The following is a 15,543-nucleotide window of genomic DNA, read 5'->3' on the forward strand; positions in this document are numbered from 1 at the left end:
TGAGGATCCTATGAGAACTTTGGCTTTAGGATCCTCAGGGTTTAGGGGCACTTCTTTTATATCATGCTCTCTTGCTTCTAGCACGTCTCGTTCCCCCTGCCTTAATTGTTATGCTTTTCGTGGTACCATTGAAGATTTCATCGAAGTCTTGTAGCATTCCTTGGACTCTTGTTGGTCTCCTATGACCTTCACTATCCCCCATGGGGTAGGCATCTTCAGGAATTGATGATACGTCGATGGAACGGCCTTCATTTCGTGGATCCATGGTCTACCTTGTATGACATTATAACAGGATAATGTATCAATTACACAAAAACATTGTACAGATTTTACCCCCTCTATGTAGATTGGTAGCTTTATTTCCCCGATGGTGTATTTGGTTTCGTCGTTGAATCCAATCAGTATTGGGGATCTCGCAACTATCTCAGACTCTGGGATGTTCATCCTTTTCAATGCGTCCAGGAGTATGATGTTAACCGAGGATCCTCCATCGACGAGGATCCTTCTGACGAAATGGTTGGCGATGTAGAGAGTAATCACTAATCCCTCATGGTGATGATCCTAGATGTCTTATCTATCCACTTTATCAAAGGCGATCTCCTTTTTGTTTGTGATCGATGTGTTCTTTCGTGGTCCTTTTTCCTTCTCTGTTTTAGATACCTTGGCGTGCCTTTTGCTGCAGAGTAAGAGGTACCACAAATATCAGCTCCTCCAGAGATCACATTGATTACCTTGGCGTCAGTTGGGGGGATCCTGGTCTTTCGAGGATCTTCTGAGGATCCTGGTCTTTTTCTTTGGATCTCTCCTTTCTTTTTCCAATGATTTATTTGAGGTATCCTTTTCCTAGGAGATAGCAGATTTCCTTTATGAGGACTATGCAATCTTCTGTAACGTGACCAAAGTCTTCATGGTATGCACACCATTTGGACTTGTCCTTCCAAGTTGTGGATTTTTCTCTTTTTCTTGGCCATCTTGCTTTATCTCCAAGATCTTGCATAGCAAATATTACACCTAAAATATCCACAGAAAAACAATAGTCAGTAATCTTAAGGAAATCTCCTTCCTCTTCCTCATCCTCAAGGGCATTAACCCTGTGATGATCAGCTTTGGAATAAGGTTTTGATTTATAGGATCTTTGGGCCGGGTAATCGACCTTCCTATTGGGGTGATCATAAGAGATTGGTGGCTTGCACCTCTTTTGTATTTCCTTCTCTTCTTCGAGCCTGATGAACCTCAATGCTCTGCTTCTGACTTCGTCCATCCTCTTGCATGGAGTCATTACGAGATCCTCATAGAAGGGAGAATCCTTCTTTAAGCCCATTTTAAAGGCTTCGATTGCAGTTTCCATATCGATGTTGAGGATACTTAGAGCTTCCCTGCCAAATCAGTTCACAAAAGTCCTAAGGGATTCCTTAGGATCCTGAACCACCCGATAGAGATCACTAGTGATCTTTTCGAATGTTATGCTACAACAAAGTTGATTGTTAAACAAATTAATCAAATGAGAAAATGATGTAATCGAATAAGGAGGAATGTTAAGAATCCATTTTAGAGCTGATCCCGTGAGGGTGGAACCAAAATCCATGCACAGACAAGTTTCTTTCAAGTGAGTGGGGATAGGAATGATCTCCATCCTCTCCCTTTATTATGCCACATGCTCTTCAGGATTCGTAGTTCCGTCGTAAGGCTTCATGCTAGGGTCTGAAAGCACTTTGGAACTTCAGTATCAGTTATCGCTGGAACGAATCTGGAGATCATGTGGCTCGGAGGGGATACTTCCGGTACAGGCTGAACTACTTCGGGTACGCTCGAGATCATATGTCTTAATTGTTGCAGCTCCTTATCCATGATCGAGTGTAAACCTGTATCAATATCCATTGAGTTAGTAGTAAAAATATTATTATTGATGGAGTTACCAAGATCCTTATTATTGAGAGTGACAAAGGTTTCGTTGGGATCCTGGGCCATATGGGCTTGGTCGCTTGGAGTTGCGCATCAAGCGGGAACAGAGGTCGGTATTGAGGATCCTATCTTACGACATATCTCTACGGATAATTCTTTCCACTTCCTTGAGAATTGTCTTGTTACCCTCCTGTTGTTGGGCGACTTGTCGTTCTAGTCTCTTTATTATAGCAAAGATTGTGTTGTTGGAAATCAACACAGGAGGATCCTGGAGTCCCGGGGTAACTGGAGAGGTGTTTTTCTTCGGTGTTTCAGGTACTTTCTTGGGAGCTCCAGCCGGTGGTGGTGGAAGGCTTTTAGGGGAAATGGGAGGAATCGAGGAGGAGGACAGAGTCAGTTGAGTATACATGGTTTTTTGAAGGATTTTGAACACCACGGCCCCATGGTGGGCACCAAATTGTTTTGGTCAAACAATGAACAAAGAAGTATCGACCAAAGTGTATTATAGGCTATGATGTTCAGATTAATGCAAGTGAAAAATGTTGATCAAAGTGACACAAGTTGTTTACAAGGAAAGCCCTTTATCCTTGCTAGGATCTTCGGCACAAAATCTTGGGAGGTGATAATGATCACCTCCCTTGATAATTTTTATTGATTTGAAAGATTGATTACATACAAAATGTAATGAACGTAAGTACAAGTGTTGTAATTTTGCTAAGTATCGTGTGTAGTGTGATGAATACAAGTGAATTTTATAGTCTAAAGCTAATAAAAAGAACTTCGAAAATTTTGGGATCCACCGAGATCAACTTATAGACGCTTCTTGACGTGGTCCTCCTTGTTTTTTTCATGGTTGTGACAAATATTCGTTGATAATGAGTCTTTGGCTGATCATTTCTGCACATGTGAGAAAGATAAGATAATATATAAGTGTTATAAATATTAGAAATATAATAGTCGGGATCTTGGAGTATGCTTGGGATCTTGAGGTTTGAGGATCCTTGGTTTTGAGGATCCTTAGGCTCGAGGATCCTTATTGTAGTTCCGAGATCCTAGCCCTAACACCTATCACATGGCATATAATCGTGATTGGTTCGACTCCTTCAAAGAATTGGATGTCATAGTCGAGATGGGTGATGATTGGGTGAGCAGTATCAAAGGTAGTGGCACGGTGCAAATCAAGATGCACGATGGCATGGTCAGGAACTTAGATTGTTGGTACATTCCAAAACTTCAGAAGAATTTAATTTCTCATGGCACATTGTCTAAGAATGTGGTGAGGTACGCTGGTGAAGGTAACTGGGTCAAAGTGACCAAATGTTCTCTGGTTATAATGAAAGGGAAGATGAATTATGGATGGATCTATATTCTAGAAGGTAGTACGATTTTGGGAACGGTGGCTATATCCCAATCCTTAAATGAAGGTGATGATGAGACAGAGTTGTGCCATCGTAGGTTGGGGCACATGAGTGAGAATGGCATGTCAGTTCTAATTAAATAAGGACTACTTGGCGAAGAGGCCACTAGAAAGATAAAATTTCGTGAAGCTTGTGTTAAGGTAAAGCATCGCAAATTGAAGTTCGGTACCGGTCAACACACAAGCAAGGAAATCAAGGAGGATGCTCATACTTTGTGATGTTCATTGATGATTATTCAAGGAAGTTTTGGTTGTAATTTCTGAAGACCAAAGATGAGGTGTTTGGGAAGTTCAAGGAGTGGAAGACCATGGTTGGGAAAAGGATTGGAAAACAGGTCAAGACTCTGAGGACTGACAATGGGTTGGAGTTTTGTAATGCTCCATTGATAATTTTACAAGGCAGAAGGTATAGTGAGGCACCGCACTGTATGGCACATACCACAACAAAATGGAGTGGCAGAACGGATGAACCAAACAATCATGCAGCGTGCAAGGTGCATGCGAATAATTGCTAACTTATCCAAGCAATTCTAGGAGGAAGCAGTTAACATCACTTGTTATCTGGTGAACAGATCACCATCACTACAATAGACTGAAGACTCCTCAAGAGGTATGGTCCAGGAAACCCTCTGACTATTTTGGTTTACGTATATTTGGATACCCCGCAAATGCTCATGCGGACGATGGTAAACTTGAGCCAAGGGCAATAAAGTGCATATTTCTAGGATATGTAACAGGAGGAAAAGGATATCGATTTTGGTGTACAGAAGAAGAAAAAGCTCCTAAATTTATCATGGGCAGAAATATAACCGGTGATGAATCTGCCATGGGTAACCAGAGAGGAGATGATACAATTCAAGCATGGAACAAAGATCACGGTGCTAGCCAGAATGTGTAGTTTTCAACTCAAACTCTAGACAGAGTTGTGATAAATGACAAATAGCAAGGCGGTAGTGAACAGCCTAGACAAGATGAAACCCAAGAGCAACTCATGGGATCTTCGTCCAGCGGTGCTGATGTCGGTAAGGATGATGGGTCTGAATCTATAGCAAAGAGAAGATCAAAAAGGGTCATTCAACAGCCTGGTATATATGTGGGATGTGTGAATTTAGGTGAACTTGACTCCATTGCTTTTTCTTTAGCAACTGGAGAAGACATTAACACTAAGGAGCCTCAATCATATAAAGAGGTTGTGGCGAGTAAAGAGGCAATGATTGGTTGATGGCCATGCATTCTTTAGAGAAGAATGAAACATGGGATCTTGTTCCATTACAAAAGGGAGCAAAGCCAATGGAATGCAAATGGATCTTAAAGAAGAAGGAAGGGATACCAGAAGTTGAACCAGCTAGATTCAAGGCAAGGTTGGTGGAAAAAGGGTTTTCTCAGAAATAAGTATTTGATTATCACGAGATGTTCTCACCGATCGTGAAGCAGAAGACAATTCAGGTTCTTTTGGCCATGGTGAGTGCATTTGATCTGGAGCTTGAACAGCTTGATGTGAAAACTTCATTTCTTCATGGGAACTTAGAAGAGAAAATTTTTATGTCCCAGCCAAAAGGATTCCTTAATTCTAAGAAAGATCATGTATGTTTGTTGAAGAAATCCATGTATGGTTTGAAGCAGTGTCCAAGATAATGGTACACGAGATTTGATTCATTCATGATCTCACATGGCTACACTCGGAACTATTTCGACTATTGTGTCTACTCTAAGGAATTGTCACCATATTCCTACATATATTTTTTTCTATATGTTGATGATATGATCATTTCAGCCAAGGATATGGCTAGAACAAATGAATTGAAGGCGACCTTAAAGAATGAGTTCTAAATGAAGGATTTGGGAGCAGCAAAGAAGATACTTGGAATGGAGATACATGTGACAACCGTCAAATTTTGGCCAAGTCAAAGTCAACCAAAGTCAACAAGTCAAACCGGTCAACTCATCTAACCCTTGTATATTAGGGTTTCCATTGTGTTTCTTATCGAACAACTCGCAACCTTAATAGAAAGTATCACTTAGAATTTTCACGTTTTCGGAAACTCTAAACCCTAACCAGGACAAGTGATGAAACTACTCGATAAAACATTATTCCTTAACCCTCGGGGGCATGTAACAATCATAACAAGACTTAACGAGGGTTACAAACCTTGCGTTACAAAGCCAAGCACTCAAAAAGGTCACAAAAGAAGTCTCTCCCAATCTCTTTTACTCTAACTCTCCCGAAAGTCTCTCTGTATGAGAAATCTCTCCAAGAATGCGAAATCTCTCCCAAATCTCTCTCTGTATGAGAAATCTCTCCAAAAATGCGAAATCTCTCCCAAATCTCTTTCTGTATGAGAAATCTCTCCAAGAATGTGAAATCTCTCCCAAATCTCTCGCTGTATGAGAAATCTCTCCAAGAATACGAAATCTCTCCCAAATCTCTCTCTGTATGAGAAATCTCTCCAAAAATGTGAAATCTCTCCCAAATCTCTCTATGTATGAGAAATCTCTCCAAGAATATGAAGTCTCTCCCAAATCTCTCTCTGTATGAGAAATCTCTCCAAGAATACGAAATCTCTCCAAAATCTCTCTCTGTATGAGAAATCTCTCCAAGAATGCGAAATCTCTCCCAAAACCCTCTCTGTATGAGAAATCTCTCCAAGAATGCGAAATCTCTCCCAAATCTCTCTCTGTATGAGAAATCTCTCCAAAAATGCGAAATCTCTCCCAAATCTCTCTCTATATGAGAAATCTCTCCAAGAATGTGAAATATCTCCCAAATCTCTCTCTGTATGAGAAATCGAGAAATCTCTCCAAGCATGTCAAATCTCTCTCAAAACCTCTCTTGATCTTTTTGTAATCAATTGGGTCATCCCGACACTTGATTTGGCGAAAAACCATGCGAAACGGGAAGATTCCTTGGAAAATAGCCTCTTAGGGCCGGAGTCCCTCTATAGAGATCAAACCCACCTGGAACCGGAGTCTCCTTGAGGATCCGCGGTCATCTAGCCGCAGCCGCAGCCAGCAGCCGCAGCCACCGACCGCAGCCGCATGGAGCAGCCCGCATCCGAAGTCGCCTCCGGCTCTAGCTACCCGGACCGCAGCTTCCCTTTCCGCTTCGAACCCGCATCCGCGACCAAGCCCCACTTCGGCTCCATGGCTCCTAAGGCCGAAGTCACCCTCCTGACTTCGGATTTGGCATTTTCCACCCGGTTTTCAACCACGGCTCCATTTTAAGTCCGTTTTTAATTATTTTAACGCGATATTTTCTCCAGAAATCATATTTTAACATATAAGACCCTAAATATTCATAATTTAAACATATTTTTATGAAAATCTTTATTGAAGAGTAAAATCTAGTGGGTGAATAATTGAGGTGGACATTCAAGCAACCACCCCCATGCCCACTCTATGACCAGCTATTGTCCTTTCACCATACATGGACATTCAAGAGTACTTTCCCCACCATTTTACCAGCCACACTATTGGTCAAGGGTGGAAAACCCCCTCTCTCCTCACATTTCTCTCATTTTCACACTTCCCACCAAAGATCAAATACACCTTTTCTCTCAAACTCTCTCTCACAATTTCAAGATTTCCAAGGCATTTTTCAAGCTCTCTTCCACTCTTGGTAAGTATAACTCATCCTCCTTGTGATTATTACCCTTCATTCTACTCAAATCATGGGTTGCTCACACAAATTCCATCCCTTTGGTGTTAGATTCTCGAAATCTTCAAGGCTTCTTCAAGTGTTCTTGAGTTGAACACTTCCCTTCTCCCACACTCATCCACTGAAATCACACAAGGTGATTTCATACCCCTACATTTTCATGTTTTCTTATGTTTTAAGGGGGGGAATACAAGTTAAAACACCAAGAACACAACTAAATTCTTCTAACAGCTTTCATCAGAAAAGTTGGACTCCATTCACGGACTGTTTTGGTCAACTTAAACATTTTTGTTTTCAAAACTGTACATGGTTCAAGTAGTTCAAGTTCTTAGCTTTAAAATGGCTACTTGCACATCTCCATAAGATTTTTGTACAATTTATGGTGATTTTTACAAAACTGCCTATCATTTCAAGAACCAATCCGGACCAGTCTGTGATTATGGACGTTTTCACCTAAGTTGGAGGTCACTAAAAATCGTGAGAAAATTTATGAACAAACTAGACTCATTTTCCAAACTCTCAGAATTTACGGATTCTGATTTGGACCTTTGATGATTTTTCTACAAATTTTCTAAGAACAGTAATAGAAATTGTTAACAACAGAAAAATGCTATCAATTTCATTACACCTTGTAACATGGTGAGCAAGGTGTATATCTTTATGTGATTATATGTTATTGTATTATATGCCATTTTGTCTTAGTATAAGGACATACAACAGTTAACAAATGGATTTTGCTAGATAAAGCATAGAAATAACAATTTGTTATAATCAAACTACATCCATTACATACGAACATTGGGTAAACTATATCGATGTATAGTTTACATACATTACTACTACTACCCTTGTTTTGATAAACTGTAATAGGTATAGTTTATGATACTTTACATAATACACTCATACAAAAAGGGTACATTTATACAAAAGGGATTTTCATTACGTTACACGTAAATTCGTTAATGACTTTGTGAGACATTCGCTTCACCTTTACCAATAAGTCCTGTATTGTAACCAGAGTCTCCTGGAGGGAGAGCGTGATAGTTGTATATAGATCTATATTGGGTTTGACAAACCCACACCTTAACTGCATGCAACAGTTAGACCGGCAGGTCTGGGGTGACAAATGTCATAACATTTCTGACGCCTGAAGAACGTCGTTTCAGGCCAACTAGGTCATAGTATGGTTATAATAACTCACAGAAAGTATTAACAAGCATAGGAATTTACGGGAATTTCATTGAAATCAAACGCGTTTATGTCGATTTAAACTTACATTATTTTCTGTAAGCAAGAAAGGTTACTTATACATTTCGGTCTTTGGATATAAGACTACATTACACATTTTAAGGAAAATATCGGATTTTCTGGAACAAACATTACATTTACAAGAGAGAGGCTTTTATCAATACAAAACAAAAGCTTATGAACTCACCAACCTTTGTGTTGACACTTTTTCAAACAACTTGTATTCTCAGGAAATCACTAAACAGGTAGCCAAGTGCTTTTGAGGATGGGACGTTAAGGCGTCAAACATTTTACATTTTGTCAACATATTGTAACTAATTTGGAAACATGTAATTCATACAATGATGTAACTCTTTCAATTATATATATGTTGGTTGTATTTACTTTAATCACTATTTCAAATGTTGTTATGATACAATACATGAAGTCCTCCACCCCGGACGTTTCCACCATCCTTGGTTTGGGGGTGTGACAATACAAAGGGATAGAAAAGCAGGACGGTTGTGTATTTCTCAAAAGAAGTACATTGAGAAAGTTCTGCAATCCTTCAATTGTGATCAGTCCAAGCCAGTTGGAACTCCTTTGGTGGCTCACTTTAAACTTGGTCCAAACTCTATACCCACTACTAATGAAGAAAGGAAGTACAAGAGATGGGTTCCATACTCAAGTGTTGTTGGAAGTATCATGTATGCTATGGTCTGTACCAGACCTGATTTCGCTCATGCAGTTAGTGTGGTTAGCAGGTTTATGAGCAATTCAGGGAAGACTCATTGGGAATATGTAAAGTGCATCTTGCGATACTTGAAGGGAACGACGGATGTTTGCTTGGTGTATGGAGCTAATAGAAATAGTGACTTGGTGGGATATGTTGATTTTGATTATGGTGGTGATTTGTTGAAACGCAAGTCATGGACGTGCTACATATTCATTTTATACGGATGTTCCATCAATTGGAAGTCAAGGCTACAAGATACCATTGCTTTGTCTACAACTGAATCCGAGTAAATGTCCATAACGGAAGGATTCAAGGAGTAGATATGGTTGCAAGGGATTATTCAGAGTCTTGGTCTGAAGGTGGAGAAGTATGTCTTGCATTGTGATATTCAAAGTGCTTTGAGTCTTGCTAAGAACCCTGTGAATCATGAGAAGACAAAGCACATTGATGTCAGGCTGAATTTCATTCGGGATATTCTAGAAGGAGACAAGTTTTCAATTCTAAAGATCGATAACAAGGTCAAACCAACAGATATGTTGACAAAGTCGTTACCCATAGAGAAGTTCAAGCTTTGCTTGGACTTAGTTGATGTTTGCAGGAGGTAGGTCCCTTTAGGGAAGAATGGCAGGATAGGAGAGGAAGTTCTTGTTTGAGGTGGAGTTCATAGGATGCTCAAGTGAAGGTGCAGATTGTTAAATATAACTCGAGCATTTGGATAATTCTCATGGTGCATTTGGATAATTCTCATGGAGCATTTGGATCATGCTCATGGAGCATTTGGAGCACCTGGAACTCAATGGAGCACTTAGGGTTCATGGAGCATGTGACAAAGGAATGGGTCATCTAAGAAGGGAATGGATTGTTAGGAAAATGAACAGATCATATAAAAGGGGGTTTGGAGCACCTGGAATAGGATTTGAGCACTTGGGAGTGATAAGGAGCAACAAGGGGACAAAGTTGCTCCATCTGATAAAGGGTTGGGCCAAGAAGGATGATGTTGCACCAAGGGCATTCCTTCCTACGCCAAGTTACTCCCTCTTTCACCATGAGGTATCCCTCTTACGCCATGGTGTACTCATGTTTCACAACGGAGTATGATGTTGCACCATGCATGTTCTTGTTGCGCCAAGATGGTGATGTTCCTCCAAGCTAGAAGTCCTTGCGCCATCCATTCGCTTGTTGCGCCATCATGGTGAAAGATGGATCATTTTGGTCATTGATGATCCAAGTATGCTATGAAGTCCTCTATGATGTTCAAGATTGTTAAATGATGCTCAGAAGTTGGTATTGCTCAAGGATTACACCATGTTGTGCCACCATGATGGATGTTGGGACATTAGTGTTCATGGTGTGCCACTTGTACATCATGATGCTCCATTATGGCACAAGGTGCTTCATCATGTGTGTAGTTGATGCTCATGGGTTTTATGACATGGAAGAATGTTCCAGAAGATGTTGCATGGTGAATTCCGATTGGTTGACACCTTTCATGGGCATGTGGGCCAAAGGGCTTGGCCAATTAGGGTTTTAGCTCTGATCCCTCGAGTATAAATAGGGATGGATGCTAGGTCATTTTGTATCTTGAACTCTAGGGATAGAAAAACCTTTGTTTAATTGTACTTTTTGTTGGGTTATGAGCATTCTAACACTCCTAAGTGTACATGCAACCCTAAATACCTTGGATCTATGTTTTCTCTATTATACATACAATTATGAACATCCAAGGTATTATCCTAATCTAGCATACAAAATAATAAATATAACAAGATAGAATACATACCTCTTTGATGTAGAATGTCTTCATGAAGCTTGAGTGCCTAGTGCCCCAAGTGTGACACCTCAAATGGTTCACACAACACCAAATACACTTGGAATAACTTGAGAGAAACTTGAACACTCCTTGAAATCGTCTAGCCCTCACACTCACACATTAGTGCACAATTTCTTGAGCCATGGCATTCTTTTATATGGTGGCTATTAGGGTTACACCATGTAACTCATAACTTTACCCATTCCTTATGCTCCATGGATTTTAACCTCCATGGAGTATCCATGGGTCACCCCATGGACTTAGTCCAACATAAGGAATCTTGGATCACAAGCCCACATATATAAGAATGAATGATTTACACAATCAACCCATATATTTAATTAGTCTCCTTTTGATCACTTAATTAATTCCAAAATAATTCTTGATCAATACTAATTAAATAACCTTATTAATATATTAGAACTTATAATATATTAACCAACCTTAAGTGTTATTTCTCTCATTATAGTCTATCCAAATGCATGATGCCATGCAACCTAAATGGACCATGTCGGGTCGGGTCAAGTCTTACCAATTATAGTTATGGACTTAGACATTAATCCAACACTTTTAACCTATGTTTGAGAGCTCTAAAATAAAGAATACTCCCCTATTTCTGATGGACGTAGGTCACCTTAACCGAACCACATAAATACTATGTCTTGTGCGCTTTTGGTTTTTCTAGTTATCCGCTTTTCTTCCTAACAGTCAATTCGGCCAAGATCGAGGTCGTGATGCAGTGGGGGGTTCCGAGATCCCCATCTAAGATTCAAAGTTTCCTTGGGTTGGAAGGTTATATGTGGAGGTTCATTGAGAATTTCTACAGGATTGCAGTTCCATTGACCAGATTAATGAAGAAGCCTGTAAATTTATGTTGGGGCCTGAGCAGCAGATGGCATTTGAATCTACCTAAGGGTGTGGATGATTTTATGGTTTATTGTGATGCTTTGATCACGGGTTTGGGTGCAGTGCTTATGCATAGGGGTTACGTGATTGCTTATGCTTCGGTGTGGATGATTTTGTGGTTTATTGTGATGCTTTGATCACGGGTTTGGGTGCAGTGCTTATGCAGAGGGGTTATGTGATTTCTTATGCTTCGAGGCAGTTGAAGCCTCATGATGAGAATTATCCTACGCATCATCTGGAGCTGGGGTATGTGGTCTTCTCCCTCAAGATTTGGCGACATTACCTTTATGGGGTTCGTTGTACCATCTACATGGATCATAAGAGTTTGAAGTGTTTGATGGATCAACCAAATCTAAACATGAGGCAGGGTAGCTGGCTTGATATAGTGAAATACTATGATTGCGAGATTATGTATCACCCTAGGAAGGCCAATGTGCTGAGTCACAAGGCGAATGTTGCATCTATTCAAGATCTCTTTTTGAGGATGACGGTTTTTCCCCACTGTTGGATCAGATTCGCGAGGCATGGATTACGGCCATAAGGGAGGAGCACTGGAAGAGTGAGTGAATCGTGGTTCAAATCCCATATTGTAATTATGATAGTATTGGATAGTTGACTTTGCATAGGAGGATCTGGGTTCCTTATTTGGGAGGTGCACGGTAGGTATTGATGGAGGAGGCACCCAAATTGAAGTTTTAGATTCATCCTAGTGCAACGAAGATGTATCATGATCTTAGACTTGACAATTAAACCTAGCATGAAGCGGGATGTGGCATGGTAAGTGGAGAGGTGCTTGACTTGCTGAAAAGTCAAAGCCGAACATCATAGACCTCACGGAAACTTACAACCATTGGATATCCCCATGTTGAAATGGGAGCATATTGCCATGGATTTTATCACCAAGTTACCGAGGACATCCTGTGGGGTGGATTCAATTTGGGTCATCATGGACCAATTGATCAATAGTGAACATTTTATTTTGATCCAGGAGAGCATCTCTTTGTAAAAGTTGGTTGATGTCTACATACGTGAGGTGGTTGCACGACACGAGTTACCAGTTTCAGTGATTTCAAACCAGAATGTTTGTTTCACCTCCATGTTTTTGGAGGAAATTCCATAAGGAGTTGGGTAATCAGTTGCATTATAGTACAACTTATCATCCCCGGGCTGATGGACAGAGCATGCGGATGATTCAAATTCTTGAGGATATGCTTCGAGCATGTGTGTTAAATTTTGGTGGGAGTTGGGATACGTATATGCCCTTAGCTGAGTTCAAATACAACAACATTTATCACACCAGTATCGACCGACCTCCTTTTAATATTCTATATGTGAGGAAATGTCGGACCAAGATTTGTTGGAAAGAGGTTAGGCAGCGAGTCATGGGGAGTACTGATGTGGTACTCAAGACTACTGATCTGATAGAGCATGTTCATGGTAGACTTCAGACCGTGCAAAGCCGTCAGAAGAGCTATGCTGATAGCCTTCGGTCGGACCTTGAGTTTCAGGTCGGGGATTTCGTGCTTCTGAAGGTGTCGCCTTGGAAATGTGTCATCCCACTCAGGAAGCGGGGCAAGTTGGGCACCAGGTTCATTGTTCCCTTCAAGATCATCGCCCGGGTGGGCAAGGTCACATATCGGATAGATCTACTAGCTAAGGTTAGCCATATCCACAACACTTTCTATATCTCTCAACTACAAAAGTATCTGGCAGATGATTCCACAATATTTATGTTCGATGATATTCAGGTGGACAAGCATCTGAACTATGTTGAGAGACCAGTTGCTCTTCTTGACAGGTAGACGAAGTCATTGCGCAACAAGGTAGTTGGATTGGTGAAAGTGCAATGGCAGCATCGGATGGGTTCCAAATGGACATGCGAACCCGAGGAGGAGATGAGAAAGCATTAACCCGAGTTATTTGTTGCAGTGGATTTAAAGGACGAAGTCTGATTCAAGTGGAAGAGAGTTCTAACATCTGGAATTTTGAGGTATTCAATTTAATTTAAATTAATTAAGTTCGGGTTGCCACTACATTGTGGAGGCACCACCATTATGTGGCATATCTAGAATGTTCGCAGACTTTAATTAGGTTGCCATGGTGTGGCAGTATTTTGCCACGGCATGGTAGCCGTCTGAGGACAAAAAACCCTAATTTTCAGGTCCTAAGCCCTATTTAAGGAATGTGTGAGATAGGGTTTGCTCACCCTTAGCCTCCAACACTCTCTTTTCAAACCTTAATTTTTCCTGACCTCCTTGATCTCTTTTTTGAAGAATCTTGTGGTGTTTTTGGCCTTTGGAGGAGAAGGAAGCCCTTCTGGTGTGTTAGTTTCCCTTGCAAGCATCATCTTCATCTTCTAGCATATCTCCTGGACGATCGTAAGAGTCCAATACTTAATCTTTATATTTTTAGGTTTCTAGATATATAGATTTGTCACATATTCTTCATGTCTTGGTGGATTGGGGTGGTAAGATCTCATAAAGTTTGCAACTTTATCTCTGGGACTTTTGGAGTGTTTTATGACTTGGATATGAAATAGGAATGGGTTTTGGAGTCATGCATGAATTATTGGTCATAAAACCATTATTTTTAAACTAATACGAAGTTCAGACATGCATTTGACATGGATGTCTAAAAAGCACCAACTTTTATGTTTGTCTTGGTGTTATAAGCTCTTTTGGAGAGGATGGGCTTGGGACCTCAAAGAATAAGTACTTAATGGTTAAGTTCATGTCATGTTTTGCCTTTTTGGAACTTAGGGTTTGAGGTCTTAATCTCTTGAGTGGTCTTAATGGATAAAGTTGAAAACATTATACATCTAGACCATTGTATGGACTAGATTTGAGCTTTGAAGCTCTTGGTGTCGAAGGAAACAAGTTAATCCATTAAGTTATTCGAAACCCATTTCCCACGGCGTGGCATTCAATTACCACGATGTAGCGATTTGGAATGGATCAGTTGTTTTTTCTTTATTCTGCCATGGCGTGGCTATAGGAGGCCACGACTTTGAGATCAGTTAAGGCCACCTGGACTTGTCTGATTTGGATGCTAATCGGGTTTTGACCCATGGGCCTCGACGTGGCCAAAGGATGGCCACGACATGGAGGTAGACTGATCTTGACTTTAACTTTGACTGTTGACTCCTAGGGTTGACTTTTCACTTGTGGAACTTTAGTCAAATTGTTAGTTCTAGGAGGGGAGAACTAAGGGTTTTCCTTGCCTGGCTATTTAGGTGGCGTTTAGTACTTGTATCGAGAGTTTGGAGCTTGTTTACTATTGAGTTGCATTACGAGGTGAGTCTTCTCACTATACTCGTGGGTCGAAGGCACCAATATCTGTCCACTGGATTGTATGATGTAGGATGCTAGCTTTCTTTGTGACAATTGCATATGTATGTATGTTTTATATGGGTTGGGCCGAATTATATGGGTTAGGCCTGAATGTGTAGGTTGGGCTCGAAGCATGTATGTTGGGTTGGGACCGTTCTTGTTTGGTAGATGGTACCTTTGGAGAAACTCACTATGCTTTATGCTTACAGTTTGTGTTTAATGTTTTAGGTACTTATGGTTAAAAAGGGAAGATCTCGGCATGATCACATTGCATACCCTGAAGTTTTATTCCGCACTATCTTTTGATTTATCATTGATATTGAAGGATACATTACCACACTCTAATTATCTTTTATTTACAATGAATGAACATTGGTTTTTGGCTAATTAAAAATGAAATTTTTACCTTAAACTTTTGGGACGTTATATGCAGTCATTCGCTCGAAGGAGGGAGATTGAGATTAAGACCCACACGAGAGAGAAGAGGCAGACACCAGTCAAACTCATCCAACATAGAAGGATTTTAATCCATATAATTTGCGATCCAGAAGTCAGAGGGGC

General features: G+C 40.5%; 1 pseudogene; it reads left to right on the forward strand.

The window, feature by feature from the left end:
• Positions 1-4,729: 4,729 nt before the first annotated feature.
• LOC145111827 (secreted RxLR effector protein 161 pseudogene) lies at positions 4,730-9,227 on the forward strand (annotated as a pseudogene).
• Positions 9,228-15,543: the final 6,316 nt, after the last annotated feature.

Source organism: Lactuca virosa, chromosome 5 (genome assembly GCF_052849685.1).
Source record: "Lactuca virosa cultivar CGN04683 chromosome 5, Lactuca_virosa_CGN04683_v6, whole genome shotgun sequence".
Lineage (NCBI taxonomy): Eukaryota > Viridiplantae > Streptophyta > Magnoliopsida > Asterales > Asteraceae > Lactuca > Lactuca virosa.